At 45.2% G+C, this 14,684-nt stretch overlaps 14 non-coding genes across 14 annotated transcripts in view; all 14 read right to left on the bottom strand.

The window, feature by feature from the left end:
• Positions 1–428: 428 nt before the first annotated feature.
• TRNAA-CGC (transfer RNA alanine (anticodon CGC)) lies at positions 429–501 on the bottom strand. The gene has a single exon. It is a non-coding gene; the product is annotated as a tRNA-Ala (tRNA).
• A 1,286-nt stretch (positions 502–1,787) lies between these two features.
• TRNAA-CGC (transfer RNA alanine (anticodon CGC)) lies at positions 1,788–1,860 on the bottom strand. The gene has a single exon. It is a non-coding gene; the product is annotated as a tRNA-Ala (tRNA).
• Positions 1,861–5,173: 3,313 nt separating this feature from the next.
• On the bottom strand, positions 5,174–5,246 carry TRNAA-CGC (transfer RNA alanine (anticodon CGC)). Its single transcript has one exon. It is a non-coding gene; the product is annotated as a tRNA-Ala (tRNA).
• Positions 5,247–7,215: 1,969 nt separating this feature from the next.
• TRNAA-CGC (transfer RNA alanine (anticodon CGC)) lies at positions 7,216–7,288 on the bottom strand. The gene has a single exon. It is a non-coding gene; the product is annotated as a tRNA-Ala (tRNA).
• Positions 7,289–7,901: 613 nt separating this feature from the next.
• Positions 7,902–7,974, bottom strand: TRNAA-CGC (transfer RNA alanine (anticodon CGC)). Its single transcript has one exon. It is a non-coding gene; the product is annotated as a tRNA-Ala (tRNA).
• Positions 7,975–8,577: 603 nt separating this feature from the next.
• On the bottom strand, positions 8,578–8,650 carry TRNAA-CGC (transfer RNA alanine (anticodon CGC)). The gene has a single exon. It is a non-coding gene; the product is annotated as a tRNA-Ala (tRNA).
• Positions 8,651–9,252: 602 nt separating this feature from the next.
• TRNAA-CGC (transfer RNA alanine (anticodon CGC)) lies at positions 9,253–9,325 on the bottom strand. Its single transcript has one exon. It is a non-coding gene; the product is annotated as a tRNA-Ala (tRNA).
• A 602-nt stretch (positions 9,326–9,927) lies between these two features.
• On the bottom strand, positions 9,928–10,000 carry TRNAA-CGC (transfer RNA alanine (anticodon CGC)). The gene has a single exon. It is a non-coding gene; the product is annotated as a tRNA-Ala (tRNA).
• Positions 10,001–11,281: 1,281 nt separating this feature from the next.
• TRNAA-CGC (transfer RNA alanine (anticodon CGC)) lies at positions 11,282–11,354 on the bottom strand. Its single transcript has one exon. It is a non-coding gene; the product is annotated as a tRNA-Ala (tRNA).
• Positions 11,355–11,957: 603 nt separating this feature from the next.
• Positions 11,958–12,030, bottom strand: TRNAA-CGC (transfer RNA alanine (anticodon CGC)). Its single transcript has one exon. It is a non-coding gene; the product is annotated as a tRNA-Ala (tRNA).
• Positions 12,031–12,633: 603 nt separating this feature from the next.
• On the bottom strand, positions 12,634–12,706 carry TRNAA-CGC (transfer RNA alanine (anticodon CGC)). Its single transcript has one exon. It is a non-coding gene; the product is annotated as a tRNA-Ala (tRNA).
• Positions 12,707–13,307: 601 nt separating this feature from the next.
• TRNAA-CGC (transfer RNA alanine (anticodon CGC)) lies at positions 13,308–13,380 on the bottom strand. The gene has a single exon. It is a non-coding gene; the product is annotated as a tRNA-Ala (tRNA).
• A 603-nt stretch (positions 13,381–13,983) lies between these two features.
• Positions 13,984–14,056, bottom strand: TRNAA-CGC (transfer RNA alanine (anticodon CGC)). The gene has a single exon. It is a non-coding gene; the product is annotated as a tRNA-Ala (tRNA).
• A 602-nt stretch (positions 14,057–14,658) lies between these two features.
• The window catches only part of TRNAA-CGC (transfer RNA alanine (anticodon CGC)), a 73-nt gene continuing 47 nt past the window's right edge, over positions 14,659–14,684 (bottom strand). The window contains exon 1 of the tRNA in view: positions 14,659–14,684. This exon is cut by the window's right edge and continues 47 nt beyond it. This is a non-coding gene — a tRNA (tRNA-Ala).

Below are 14,684 nucleotides of genomic sequence, written 5' to 3'. Positions count from 1 at the left end.
TACCCATAGGTTTTACCATTTTCTAACATGCTAGGAGTCAAGAATTTTGAGGAGGAAAAAAAAAATCCCCAAATCAGGCTAAGAAAGTGGCAATGTAGAAGAAATGGTGCAGATCCTTTGGCTTTTTTGGTTGTTGGCCCAGAGGTCTACACCTGCCCCCCTCTGTTGAAGTAGAGACAATGGGTAGTATGAGAAATTGAGATTTAAAAAGCTGGATAAGAGCACTTAGCAGAGGATGGTTTCGATCCATCGACCTCTGGGTTATGGGCCCAGCACGCTTCCGCTGTGCCACTCTGCTGTTGCTTGTCTTCTAAGCTTGCCTCCTAAGCTTGCCACTGCCTGTTTCCTAAGCTTGCAAATATGTTTCATGAGCAAGCAACGAGAGGAAAATTGCCCCGTGTTTTGAGAAGAACTGCAATCAAAACTATTGGAGAATGCGGGTATCGATCCCGCTACTTCTCGCATGCGAAGCGAGCGCTCTACCATTTGAGCTAATTCCCCATTTGTGCCGCTGGGCTGTGGTGCTTGAGACGCCACAGGTGTGATTTACCCATGTTGGTAAACCGGTTGTATTAAAGCTTTTTTTTTTTTTTTTTTTAAGTATGGATGTCACTCTGCCGTAAGGAAAGGAAGAGTGTGGAGCTTGCGGGGTGCCAGGTGTTGTAAAAGTATAGGTTACCCATAGGTTTTACCATTTTCTAACATGCTAGGAGTCAAGAATTTTGAGGAGGAAAAAAAAAATCCCCAAATCAGGCTAAGAAAGTGGCAATGTAGAAGAAATGGTGCAGATCCTTTGGATTTTTGGTTGTTGGCCCAGAAGTCTACACCTGCCCCCCTCTGTTGAAGTAGAGACAATGGGTAGTATGAGAAATTGAGATTTAAAAAGCTGGATAAGAGCACTTAGCAGAGGATGGTTTCGATCCATCGACCTATCGACCTCTGGGTTATGGGCCCAGCACGCTTCCGCTGTGCCACTCTGCTGTTGCTTGTCTTCTAAGCTTGCCTTCTAAGCTTGCCACTGCCTGTTTCCTAAGCTTGCAAATATGTTTCATGAGCAAGCAACGAGAGGAAAATTGTCCCGTGTTTTGAGAAGAACTGCAATCAAAACTATTGGAGAATGCGGGCATCGATCCTGCTACTTCTCGCATGCGAAGCGAGCGCTCTACCATTTGAGCTAATTCCCCATTTGTGCCGCAGGGCTGTGGTGCTTGAGACGCCACAGGTGTGATTTACCCATGTTGGTAAACCGGTTGTATTAAAGCTTTTTTTTTTTTTTTTTTTAAGTATGGATGTCACTCTGCCGTAAGGAAAGGAAGAGTGTGGAGCTTGCGGGGTGCCAGGTGTTGTAAAAGTATAGGTTACCCATAGGTTTTACCATTTTCTAACATGCTAGGAGTCAAGAATTTTGAGGAGGAAAAAAAAAATCCCCAAATCAGGCTAAGAAAGTGGCAATGTAGAAGAAATGGTGCAGATCCTTTGGCTTTTTTGGTTGTTGGCCCAGAGGTCTACACCTGCCCCCCTCTGTTGAAGTAGAGACAATGGGTAGTATGAGAAATTGAGATTTAAAAAGCTGGATAAGAGCACTTAGCAGAGGATGGTTTCGATCCATCGACCTCTGGGTTATGGGCCCAGCACGCTTCCGCTGTGCCACTCTGCTGTTGCTTGTCTTCTAAGCTTGCCTCCTAAGCTTGCCACTGCCTGTTTCCTAAGCTTGCAAATATGTTTCATGAGCAAGCAACGAGAGGAAAATTGCCCCGTGTTTTGAGAAGAACTGCAATCAAAACTATTGGAGAATGCGGGTATCGATCCCGCTACTTCTCGCATGCGAAGCGAGCGCTCTACCATTTGAGCTAATTCCCCATTTGTGCCGCTGGGCTGTGGTGCTTGAGACGCCACAGGTGTGATTTACCCATGTTGGTAAACCGGTTGTATTAAAGCTTTTTTTTTTTTTTTTTTTAAGTATGGATGTCACTCTGCCGTAAGGAAAGGAAGAGTGTGGAGCTTGCGGGGTGCCAGGTGTTGTAAAAGTATAGGTTACCCATAGGTTTTACCATTTTCTAACATGCTAGGAGTCAAGAATTTTGAGGAGGAAAAAAAAAATCCCCAAATCAGGCTAAGAAAGTGGCAATGTAGAAGAAATGGTGCAGATCCTTTGGCTTTTTTGGTTGTTGGCCCAGAGGTCTACACCTGCCCACCTCTGTTGAAGTAGAGACAATGGGTAGTATGAGAAATTGAGATTTAAAAAGCTGGATAAGAGCACTTAGCAGAGGATGGTTTCGATCCATCGACCTCTGGGTTATGGGCCCAGCACGCTTCCGCTGTGCCACTCTGCTGTTGCTTGTCTTCTAAGCTTGCCTCCTAAGCTTGCCACTGCCTGTTTCCTAAGCTTGCAAATATGTTTCATGAGCAAGCAACGAGAGGAAAATTGCCCCGTGTTTTGAGAAGAACTGCAATCAAAACTATTGGAGAATGTGGGCATCGATCCCGCTACTTCTCGCATGCGAAGCGAGCGCTCTACCATTTGAGCTAATTCCCCATTTGTGCCGCTGGGCTGTGGTGCTTGAGACGCCACAGGTGTGATTTACCCATGTTGGTAAACCGGTTGTATTAAAGCTTTTTTTTTTTTTTTTTTTAAGTATGGATGTCACTCTGCCGTAAGGAAAGGAAGAGTGTGGAGCTTGCGGGGTGCCAGGTGTTGTAAAAGTATAGGTTACCCATAGGTTTTACCATTTTCTAACATGCTAGGAGTCAAGAATTTTGAGGAGGAAAAAAAAAATCCCCAAATCAGGCTAAGAAAGTGGCAATGTAGAAGAAATGGTGCAGATCCTTTGGATTTTTGGTTGTTGGCCCAGAAGTCTACACCTGCCCCCCTCTGTTGAAGTAGAGACAATGGGTAGTATGAGAAATTGAGATTTAAAAAGCTGGATAAGAGCACTTAGCAGAGGATGGTTTCGATCCATCGACCTCTGGGTTATGGGCCCAGCACGCTTCCGCTGTGCCACTCTGCTGTTGCTTGTCTTCTAAGCTTGCCTTCTAAGCTTGCCACTGCCTGTTTCCTAAGCTTGCAAATATGTTTCATGAGCAAGCAACGAGAGGAAAATTGTCCCGTGTTTTGAGAAGAACTGCAATCAAAACTATTGGAGAATGCGGGCATCGATCCTGCTACTTCTCGCATGCGAAGCGAGCGCTCTACCATTTGAGCTAATTCCCCATTTGTGCCGCAGGGCTGTGGTGCTTGAGACGCCACAGGTGTGATTTACCCATGTTGGTAAACCGGTTGTATTAAAGCTTTTTTTTTTTTTTTTTTTAAGTATGGATGTCACTCTGCCGTAAGGAAAGGAAGAGTGTGGAGCTTGCGGGGTGCCAGGTGTTGTAAAAGTATAGGTTACCCATAGGTTTTACCATTTTCTAACATGCTAGGAGTCAAGAATTTTGAGGAGGAAAAAAAAAATCCCCAAATCAGGCTAAGAAAGTGGCAATGTAGAAGAAATGGTGCAGATCCTTTGGCTTTTTTGGTTGTTGGCCCAGAGGTCTACACCTGCCCCCCTCTGTTGAAGTAGAGACAATGGGTAGTATGAGAAATTGAGATTTAAAAAGCTGGATAAGAGCACTTAGCAGAGGATGGTTTCGATCCATCGACCTCTGGGTTATGGGCCCAGCACGCTTCCGCTGTGCCACTCTGCTGTTGCTTGTCTTCTAAGCTTGCCTCCTAAGCTTGCCACTGCCTGTTTCCTAAGCTTGCAAATATGTTTCATGAGCAAGCAACGAGAGGAAAATTGCCCCGTGTTTTGAGAAGAACTGCAATCAAAACTATTGGAGAATGCGGGTATCGATCCCGCTACTTCTCGCATGCGAAGCGATCGCTCTACCATTTGAGCTAATTCCCCATTTGTGCCGCTGGGCTGTGGTGCTTGAGACGCCACAGGTGTGATTTACCCATGTTGGTAAACCGGTTGTATTAAAGCTTTTTTTTTTTTTTTTTTTAAGTATGGATGTCACTCTGCCGTAAGGAAAGGAAGAGTGTGGAGCTTGCGGGGTGCCAGGTGTTGTAAAAGTATAGGTTACCCATAGGTTTTACCATTTTCTAACATGCTAGGAGTCAAGAATTTTGAGGAGGAAAAAAAAAATCCCCAAATCAGGCTAAGAAAGTGGCAATGTAGAAGAAATGGTGCAGATCCTTTGGATTTTTGGTTGTTGGCCCAGAAGTCTACACCTGCCCCCCTCTGTTGAAGTAGAGACAATGGGTAGTATGAGAAATTGAGATTTAAAAAGCTGGATAAGAGCACTTAGCAGAGGATGGTTTCGATCCATCGACCTATCGACCTCTGGGTTATGGGCCCAGCACGCTTCCGCTGTGCCACTCTGCTGTTGCTTGTCTTCTAAGCTTGCCTTCTAAGCTTGCCACTGCCTGTTTCCTAAGCTTGCAAATATGTTTCATGAGCAAGCAACGAGAGGAAAATTGTCCCGTGTTTTGAGAAGAACTGCAATCAAAACTATTGGAGAATGCGGGCATCGATCCTGCTACTTCTCGCATGCGAAGCGAGCGCTCTACCATTTGAGCTAATTCCCCATTTGTGCCGCAGGGCTGTGGTGCTTGAGACGCCACAGGTGTGATTTACCCATGTTGGTAAACCGGTTGTATTAAAGCTTTTTTTTTTTTTTTTTTTAAGTATGGATGTCACTCTGCCGTAAGGAAAGGAAGAGTGTGGAGCTTGCGGGGTGCCAGGTGTTGTAAAAGTATAGGTTACCCATAGGTTTTACCATTTTCTAACATGCTAGGAGTCAAGAATTTTGAGGAGGAAAAAAAAAATCCCCAAATCAGGCTAAGAAAGTGGCAATGTAGAAGAAATGGTGCAGATCCTTTGGCTTTTTTGGTTGTTGGCCCAGAGGTCTACACCTGCCCCCCTCTGTTGAAGTAGAGACAATGGGTAGTATGAGAAATTGAGATTTAAAAAGCTGGATAAGAGCACTTAGCAGAGGATGGTTTCGATCCATCGACCTCTGGGTTATGGGCCCAGCACGCTTCCGCTGTGCCACTCTGCTGTTGCTTGTCTTCTAAGCTTGCCTCCTAAGCTTGCCACTGCCTGTTTCCTAAGCTTGCAAATATGTTTCATGAGCAAGCAACGAGAGGAAAATTGCCCCGTGTTTTGAGAAGAACTGCAATCAAAACTATTGGAGAATGCGGGTATCGATCCCGCTACTTCTCGCATGCGAAGCGAGCGCTCTACCATTTGAGCTAATTCCCCATTTGTGCCGCTGGGCTGTGGTGCTTGAGACGCCACAGGTGTGATTTACCCATGTTGGTAAACCGGTTGTATTAAAGCTTTTTTTTTTTTTTTTTTTAAGTATGGATGTCACTCTGCCGTAAGGAAAGGAAGAGTGTGGAGCTTGCGGGGTGCCAGGTGTTGTAAAAGTATAGGTTACCCATAGGTTTTACCATTTTCTAACATGCTAGGAGTCAAGAATTTTGAGGAGGAAAAAAAAATCCCCAAATCAGGCTAAGAAAGTGGCAATGTAGAAGAAATGGTGCAGATCCTTTGGATTTTTGGTTGTTGGCCCAGAAGTCTACACCTGCCCCCCTCTGTTGAAGTAGAGACAATGGGTAGTATGAGAAATTGAGATTTAAAAAGCTGGATAAGAGCACTTAGCAGAGGATGGTTTCGATCCATCGACCTATCGACCTCTGGGTTATGGGCCCAGCACGCTTCCGCTGTGCCACTCTGCTGTTGCTTGTCTTCTAAGCTTGCCTTCTAAGCTTGCCACTGCCTGTTTCCTAAGCTTGCAAATATGTTTCATGAGCAAGCAACGAGAGGAAAATTGTCCCGTGTTTTGAGAAGAACTGCAATCAAAACTATTGGAGAATGCGGGCATCGATCCTGCTACTTCTCGCATGCGAAGCGAGCGCTCTACCATTTGAGCTAATTCCCCATTTGTGCCGCAGGGCTGTGGTGCTTGAGACGCCACAGGTGTGATTTACCCATGTTGGTAAACCGGTTGTATTAAAGCTTTTTTTTTTTTTTTTTTTAAGTATGGATGTCACTCTGCCGTAAGGAAAGGAAGAGTGTGGAGCTTGCGGGGTGCCAGGTGTTGTAAAAGTATAGGTTACCCATAGGTTTTACCATTTTCTAACATGCTAGGAGTCAAGAATTTTGAGGAGGAAAAAAAAAATCCCCAAATCAGGCTAAGAAAGTGGCAATGTAGAAGAAATGGTGCAGATCCTTTGGCTTTTTTGGTTGTTGGCCCAGAGGTCTACACCTGCCCCCCTCTGTTGAAGTAGAGACAATGGGTAGTATGAGAAATTGAGATTTAAAAAGCTGGATAAGAGCACTTAGCAGAGGATGGTTTCGATCCATCGACCTATCGACCTCTGGGTTATGGGCCCAGCACGCTTCCGCTGTGCCACTCTGCTGTTGCTTGTCTTCTAAGCTTGCCTTCTAAGCTTGCCACTGCCTGTTTCCTAAGCTTGCAAATATGTTTCATGAGCAAGCAACGAGAGGAAAATTGTCCCGTGTTTTGAGAAGAACTGCAATCAAAACTATTGGAGAATGCGGGCATCGATCCTGCTACTTCTCGCATGCGAAGCGAGCGCTCTACCATTTGAGCTAATTCCCCATTTGTGCCGCAGGGCTGTGGTGCTTGAGACGCCACAGGTGTGATTTACCCATGTTGGTAAACCGGTTGTATTAAAGCTTTTTTTTTTTTTTTTTTTAAGTATGGATGTCACTCTGCCGTAAGGAAAGGAAGAGTGTGGAGCTTGCGGGGTGCCAGGTGTTGTAAAAGTATAGGTTACCCATAGGTTTTACCATTTTCTAACATGCTAGGAGTCAAGAATTTTGAGGAGGAAAAAAAAAATCCCCAAATCAGGCTAAGAAAGTGGCAATGTAGAAGAAATGGTGCAGATCCTTTGGCTTTTTTGGTTGTTGGCCCAGAGGTCTACACCTGCCCCCCTCTGTTGAAGTAGAGACAATGGGTAGTATGAGAAATTGAGATTTAAAAAGCTGGATAAGAGCACTTAGCAGAGGATGGTTTCGATCCATCGACCTCTGGGTTATGGGCCCAGCACGCTTCCGCTGTGCCACTCTGCTGTTGCTTGTCTTCTAAGCTTGCCTCCTAAGCTTGCCACTGCCTGTTTCCTAAGCTTGCAAATATGTTTCATGAGCAAGCAACGAGAGGAAAATTGCCCCGTGTTTTGAGAAGAACTGCAATCAAAACTATTGGAGAATGCGGGTATCGATCCCGCTACTTCTCGCATGCGAAGCGAGCGCTCTACCATTTGAGCTAATTCCCCATTTGTGCCGCTGGGCTGTGGTGCTTGAGACGCCACAGGTGTGATTTACCCATGTTGGTAAACCGGTTGTATTAAAGCTTTTTTTTTTTTTTTTTTTTTTTTTTTTTAAGTATGGATGTCTCTCTGCCGTAAGGAAAGGAAGAGTGTGGAGCTTGCGGGGTGCCAGGTGTTGTAAAAGTATAGGTTACCCATAGGTTTTACCATTTTCTAACATGCTAGGAGTCAAGAATTTTGAGGAGGAAAAAAAAAATCCCCAAATCAGGCTAAGAAAGTGGCAATGTAGAAGAAATGGTGCAGATCCTTTGGCTTTTTTGGTTGTTGGCCCAGAGGTCTACACCTGCCCCCCTCTGTTGAAGTAGAGACAATGGGTAGTATGAGAAATTGAGATTTAAAAAGCTGGATAAGAGCACTTAGCAGAGGATGGTTTCGATCCATCGACCTCTGGGTTATGGGCCCAGCACGCTTCCGCTGCGCCACTCTGCTGTTGCTTGTCTTCTAAGCTTGCCTTCTAAGCTTGCCACTGCCTGTTTCCTAAGCTTGCAAATATGTTTCATGAGCAAGCAACGAGAGGAAAATTGTCCCGTGTTTTGAGAAGAACTGCAATCAAAACTATTGGAGAATGCGGGTATCGATCCCGCTACTTCTCGCATGCGAAGCGAGCGCTCTACCATTTGAGCTAATTCCCCATTTGTGCCGCTGGGCTGTGGTGCTTGAGACGCCACAGGTGTGATTTACCCATGTTGGTAAACCGGTTGTATTAAAGCTTTTTTTTTTTTTTTTTTTAAGTATGGATGTCACTCTGCCGTAAGGAAAGGAAGAGTGTGGAGCTTGCGGGGTGCCAGGTGTTGTAAAAGTATAGGTTACCCATAGGTTTTACCATTTTCTAACATGCTAGGAGTCAAGAATTTTGAGGAGGAAAAAAAAAATCCCCAAATCAGGCTAAGAAAGTGGCAATGTAGAAGAAATGGTGCAGATCCTTTGGCTTTTTTGGTTGTTGGCCCAGAGGTCTACACCTGCCCCCCTCTGTTGAAGTAGAGACAATGGGTAGTATGAGAAATTGAGATTTAAAAAGCTGGATAAGAGCACTTAGCAGAGGATGGTTTCGATCCATCGACCTCTGGGTTATGGGCCCAGCACGCTTCCGCTGCGCCACTCTGCTGTTGCTTGTCTTCTAAGCTTGCCTCCTAAGCTTGCCACTGCCTGTTTCCTAAGCTTGCAAATATGTTTCATGAGCAAGCAACGAGAGGAAAATTGTCCCGTGTTTTGAGAAGAACTGCAATCAAAACTATTGGAGAATGCGGGTATCGATCCCGCTACTTCTCGCATGCGAAGCGAGCGCTCTACCATTTGAGCTAATTCCCCATTTGTGCCGCTGGGCTGTGGTGCTTGAGACGCCACAGGTGTGATTTACCCATGTTGGTAAACCGGTTGTATTAAAGCTTTTTTTTTTTTTTTTTTAAGTATGGATGTCACTCTGCCGTAAGGAAAGGAAGAGTGTGGAGCTTGCGGGGTGCCAGGTGTTGTAAAAGTATAGGTTACCCATAGGTTTTACCATTTTCTAACATGCTAGGAGTCAAGAATTTTGAGGAGGAAAAAAAAAATCCCCAAATCAGGCTAAGAAAGTGGCAATGTAGAAGAAATGATGCAGATCCTTTGGCTTTTTTGGTTGTTGGCCCAGAGGTCTACACCTGCCCCCCTCTGTTGAAGTAGAGACAATGGGTAGTATGAGAAATTGAGATTTAAAAAGCTGGATAAGAGCACTTAGCAGAGGATGGTTTCGATCCATCGACCGCTGGGTTATGGGCCCAGCACGCTTCCGCTGCGCCACTCTGCTGTTGCTTGTCTTCTAAGCTTGCCTCCTAAGCTTGCCACTGCCTGTTTCCTAAGCTTGCAAATATGTTTCATGAGCAAGCAACGAGAGGAAAATTGCCCCGTGTTTTGAGAAGAACTGCAATCAAAACTATTGGAGAATGCGGGTATCGATCCCGCTACTTCTCGCATGCGAAGCGAGCGCTCTACCATTTGAGCTAATTCCCCATTTGTGCCGCTGGGCTGTGGTGCTTGAGACGCCACAGGTGTGATTTACCCATGTTGGTAAACCGGTTGTATTAAAGCTTTTTTTTTTTTTTTTTTTAAGTATGGATGTCACTCTGCCGTAAGGAAAGGAAGAGTGTGGAGCTTGCGGGGTGCCAGGTGTTGTAAAAGTATAGGTTACCCATAGGTTTTACCATTTTCTAACATGCTAGGAGTCAAGAATTTTGAGGAGGAAAAAAAAAATCCCCAAATCAGGCTAAGAAAGTGGCAATGTAGAAGAAATGGTGCAGATCCTTTGGATTTTTGGTTGTTGGCCCAGAAGTCTACACCTGCCCCCCTCTGTTGAAGTAGAGACAATGGGTAGTATGAGAAATTGAGATTTAAAAAGCTGGATAAGAGCACTTAGCAGAGGATGGTTTCGATCCATCGACCTCTGGGTTATGGGCCCAGCACGCTTCCGCTGTGCCACTCTGCTGTTGCTTGTCTTCTAAGCTTGCCTTCTAAGCTTGCCACTGCCTGTTTCCTAAGCTTGCAAATATGTTTCATGAGCAAGCAACGAGAGGAAAATTGTCCCGTGTTTTGAGAAGAACTGCAATCAAAACTATTGGAGAATGCGGGTATCGATCCCGCTACTTCTCGCATGCGAAGCGAGCGCTCTACCATTTGAGCTAATTCCCCATTTGTGCCGCAGGGCTGTGGTGCTTGAGACGCCACAGGTGTGATTTACCCATGTTGGTAAACCGGTTGTATTAAAGCTTTTTTTTTTTTTTTTTTTTTTAAGTATGGATGTCACTCTGCCGTAAGGAAAGGAAGAGTGTGGAGCTTGCGGGGTGCCAGGTGTTGTAAAAGTATAGGTTACCCATAGGTTTTACCATTTTCTAACATGCTAGGAGTCAAGAATTTTGAGGAGGAAAAAAAAAATCCCCAAATCAGGCTAAGAAAGTGGCAATGTAGAAGAAATGGTGCAGATCCTTTGGCTTTTTTGGTTGTTGGCCCAGAGGTCTACACCTGCCCCCCTCTGTTGAAGTAGAGACAATGGGTAGTATGAGAAATTGAGATTTAAAAAGCTGGATAAGAGCACTTAGCAGAAGATGGTTTCGATCCATCGACCTCTGGGTTATGGGCCCAGCACGCTTCCGCTGCGCCACTCTGCTGTTGCTTGTCTTCTAAGCTTGCCTCCTAAGCTTGCCACTGCCTGTTTCCTAAGCTTGCAAATATGTTTCATGAGCAAGCAACGAGAGGAAAATTGTCCCGTGTTTTGAGAAGAACTGCAATCAAAACTATTGGAGAATGCGGGTATCGATCCTGCTACTTCTCGCATGCGAAGCGAGCGCTCTACCATTTGAGCTAATTCCCCATTTGTGCCGCTGGGCTGTGGTGCTTGAGACGCCACAGGTGTGATTTACCCATGTTGGTAAACCGGTTGTATTAAAGCTTTTTTTTTTTTTTTTTAAAGTATGGATGTCACTCTGCCGTAAGGAAAGGAAGAGTGTGGAGCTTGCGGGGTGCCAGGTGTTGTAAAAGTATAGGTTACCCATAGGTTTTACCATTTTCTAACATGCTAGGAGTCAAGAATTTTGAGGAGGAAAAAAAAAATCCCCAAATCAGGCTAAGAAAGTGGCAATGTAGAAGAAATGATGCAGATCCTTTGGCTTTTTTGGTTGTTGGCCCAGAGGTCTACACCTGCCCCCCTCTGTTGAAGTAGAGACAATGGGTAGTATGAGAAATTGAGATTTAAAAAGCTGGATAAGAGCACTTAGCAGAGGATGGTTTCGATCCATCGACCTCTGGGTTATGGGCCCAGCACGCTTCCGCTGCGCCACTCTGCTGTTGCTTGTCTTCTAAGCTTGCCTCCTAAGCTTGCCACTGCCTGTTTCCTAAGCTTGCAAATATGTTTCATGAGCAAGCAACGAGAGGAAAATTGCCCCGTGTTTTGAGAAGAACTGCAATCAAAACTATTGGAGAATGCGGGTATCGATCCCGCTACTTCTCGCATGCGAAGCGAGCGCTCTACCATTTGAGCTAATTCCCCATTTGTGCCGCAGGGCTGTGGTGCTTGAGACGCCACAGGTGTGATTTACCCATGTTGGTAAACCGGTTGTATTAAAGCTTTTTTTTTTTTTTTTTTTAAGTATGGATGTCACTCTGCCGTAAGGAAAGGAAGAGTGTGGAGCTTGCGGGGTGCCAGGTGTTGTAAAAGTATAGGTTACCCATAGGTTTTACCATTTTCTAACATGCTAGGAGTCAAGAATTTTGAGGAGGAAAAAAAAAATCCCCAAATCAGGCTAAGAAAGTGGCAATGTAGAAGAAATGGTGCAGATCCTTTGGCTTTTTTGGTTGTTGGCCCAGAGGTCTACACCTGCCCCCCTCTGTTGAAGTAGAGACAATGGGTAGTATGAGAAATTGAGATTTAAAAAGCTGGATAAGAGCACTTAGCAGAGGATGGTTTCGATCCATCGACCTCTGGGTTATGGGCCCAGCACGCTTCCGCTGCGCCACTCTGCTGTTGCTTGTCTTCTAAGCTTGCCTCCTAAGCTTGCCACTGCCTGTTTCCTAAGCTTGCAAATATGTTTCATGAGCAAGCAACGAGAGGAAAATTGTCCCGTGTTTTGAGAAGAACTGCAATCAAAACTATTGGAGAATGCGGGTATCGATCCCGCTACTTCTCGCATGCGAAGCGAGCGCTCTACCATTTGAGCTAATTCCCCATTTGTGCCGCTGGGCTGTGGTGCTTGAGACGCCACAGGTGTGATTTACCCATGTTGGTAAACCGGTTGTATTAAAGCTTTTTTTTTTTTTTTTTTTAAGTATGGATGTCACTCTGCCGTAAGGAAAGGAAGAGTGTGGAGCTTGCGGGGTGCCAGGTGTTGTAAAAGTATAGGTTACCCATAGGTTTTACCATTTTCTAACATGCTAGGAGTCAAGAATTTTGAGGAGGAAAAAAAAAATCCCCAAATCAGGCTAAGAAAGTGGCAATGTAGAAGAAATGGTGCAGATCCTTTGGATTTTTGGTTGTTGGCCCAGAAGTCTACACCTGCCCCCCCTCTGTTGAAGTAGAGACAATGGGTAGTATGAGAAATTGAGATTTAAAAAGCTGGATAAGAGCACTTAGCAGAGGATGGTTTCGATCCATCGACCTCTGGGTTATGGGCCCAGCACGCTTCCGCTGTGCCACTCTGCTGTTGCTTGTCTTCTAAGCTTGCCTTCTAAGCTTGCCACTGCCTGTTTCCTAAGCTTGCAAATATGTTTCATGAGCAAGCAACGAGAGGAAAATTGTCCCGTGTTTTGAGAAGAACTGCAATCAAAACTATTGGAGAATGCGGGTATCGATCCCGCTACTTCTCGCATGCGAAGCGAGCGCTCTACCATTTGAGCTAATTCCCCATTTGTGCCGCTGGGCTGAGGTGCTTGAGACGCCACAGGTGTGATTTACCCATGTTGGTAAACCGGTTGTATTAAAGCTTTTTTTTTTTTTTTTTAAGTATGGATGTCACTCTGCCGTAAGGAAAGGAAGAGTGTGGAGCTTGCGGGGTGCCAGGTGTTGTAAAAGTATAGGTTACCCATAGGTTTTACCATTTTCTAACATGCTAGGAGTCAAGAATTTTGAGGAGGAAAAAAAAAATCCCCAAATCAGGCTAAGAAAGTGGCAATATAGAAGAAATGATGCAGATCCTTTGGCTTTTTTGGTTGTTGGCCCAGAGGTCTACACCTGCCCCCCTCTGTTGAAGTAGAGACAATGGGTAGTATGAGAAATTGAGATTTCAAAAGCTGGATAAGAGCACTTAGCAGAGGATGGTTTCGATCCATCGACCGCTGGGTTATGGGCCCAGCACGCTTCCGCTGCGCCACTCTGCTGTTGCTTGTCTTCTAAGCTTGCCTCCTAAGCTTGCCACTGCCTGTTTCCTAAGCTTGCAAATATGTTTCATGAGCAAGCAACGAGAGGAAAATTGCCCCGTGTTTTGAGAAGAACTGCAATCAAAACTATTGGAGAATGCGGGTATCGATCCCGCTACTTCTCGCATGCGAAGCGAGCGCTCTACCATTTGAGCTAATTCCCCATTTGTGCCGCTGGGCTGTGGTGCTTGAGACGCCACAGGTGTGATTTACCCATGTTGGTAAACCGGTTGTATTAAAGCTTTTTTTTTTTTTTTTTTTAAGTATGGATGTCACTCTGCCGTAAGGAAAGGAAGAGTGTGGAGCTTGCGGGGTGCCAGGTGTTGTAAAAGTATAGGTTACCCATAGGTTTTACCATTTTCTAACATGCTAGGAGTCAAGAATTTTGAGGAGGAAAAAAAAAATCCCCAAATCAGGCTAAGAAAGTGGCAATGTAGAAGAAATGGTGCAGATCCTTTGGCTTTTTTGGTTGTTGGTCCAGAGGTCTACACCTGCCCCCCTCTGTTGAAGTAGAGACAATGGGTAGTATGAGAAATTGAGATTTAAAAAGCTGGATAAGAGCACTTAGCAGAGGATGGTTTCGATCCATCGACCTCTGGGTTATGGGCCCAGCACGCTTCCGCTGTGCCACTCTGCTGTTGCTTGTCTTCTAAGCTTGCCTTCTAAGCTTGCCACTGCCTGTTTCCTAAGCTTGCAAATATGTTTCATGAGCAAGCAACGAGAGGAAAATTGTCCCGTGTTTTGAGAAGAACTGCAATCAAAACTATTGGAGAATGCGGGTATCGATCCCGCTACTTCTCGCATGCGAAGCGAGCGCTCTACCATTTGAGCTAATTCCCCATTTGTGCCGCTGGGCTGTGGTGCTTGAGACACCACAGGTGTGATTTACCCATGTTGGTAAACCGGTTGTATTAAAGCTTTTTTTTTTTTTTTTTTAAGTATGGATGTCACTCTGCCGTAAGGAAAGGAAGAGTGTGGAGCTTGCGGGGTGCCAGGTGTTGTAAAAGTATAGGTTACCCATAGGTTTTACCATTTTCTAACATGCTAGGAGTCAAGAATTTTGAGGAGGAAAAAAAAAATCCCCAAATCAGGCTAAGAAAGTGGCAATGTAGAAGAAATGATGCAGATCCTTTGGCTTTTTTGGTTGTTGGCCCAGAGGTCTACACCTGCCCCCCTCTGTTGAAGTAGAGACAATGGGTAGTATGAGAAATTGAGATTTAAAAAGCTGGATAAGAGCACTTAGCAGAGGATGGTTTCGATCCATCGACCTCTGGGTTATGGGCCCAGCACGCTTCCGCTGCGCCACTCTGCTGTTGCTTGTCTTCTAAGCTTGCCTTCTAAGCTTGCCACTGCCTGTTTCCTAAGCTTGCAAATATGTTTCATGAGCAAGCAACGAGAGGAAAATTGTCCCGTGTTTTGAGAAGAACTGCAATCAAAACTATTGGAGAATGCGGGTATCGATCCCGCT

This window comes from Rhinoderma darwinii, chromosome 4 (genome assembly GCF_050947455.1).
Source record: "Rhinoderma darwinii isolate aRhiDar2 chromosome 4, aRhiDar2.hap1, whole genome shotgun sequence".
Classification (NCBI taxonomy): Eukaryota; Metazoa; Chordata; class Amphibia; order Anura; family Rhinodermatidae; genus Rhinoderma; species Rhinoderma darwinii.
Note: the sequence above shows the minus strand (reverse complement) of the source record. Positions and strands in the feature narration are given on the sequence as shown.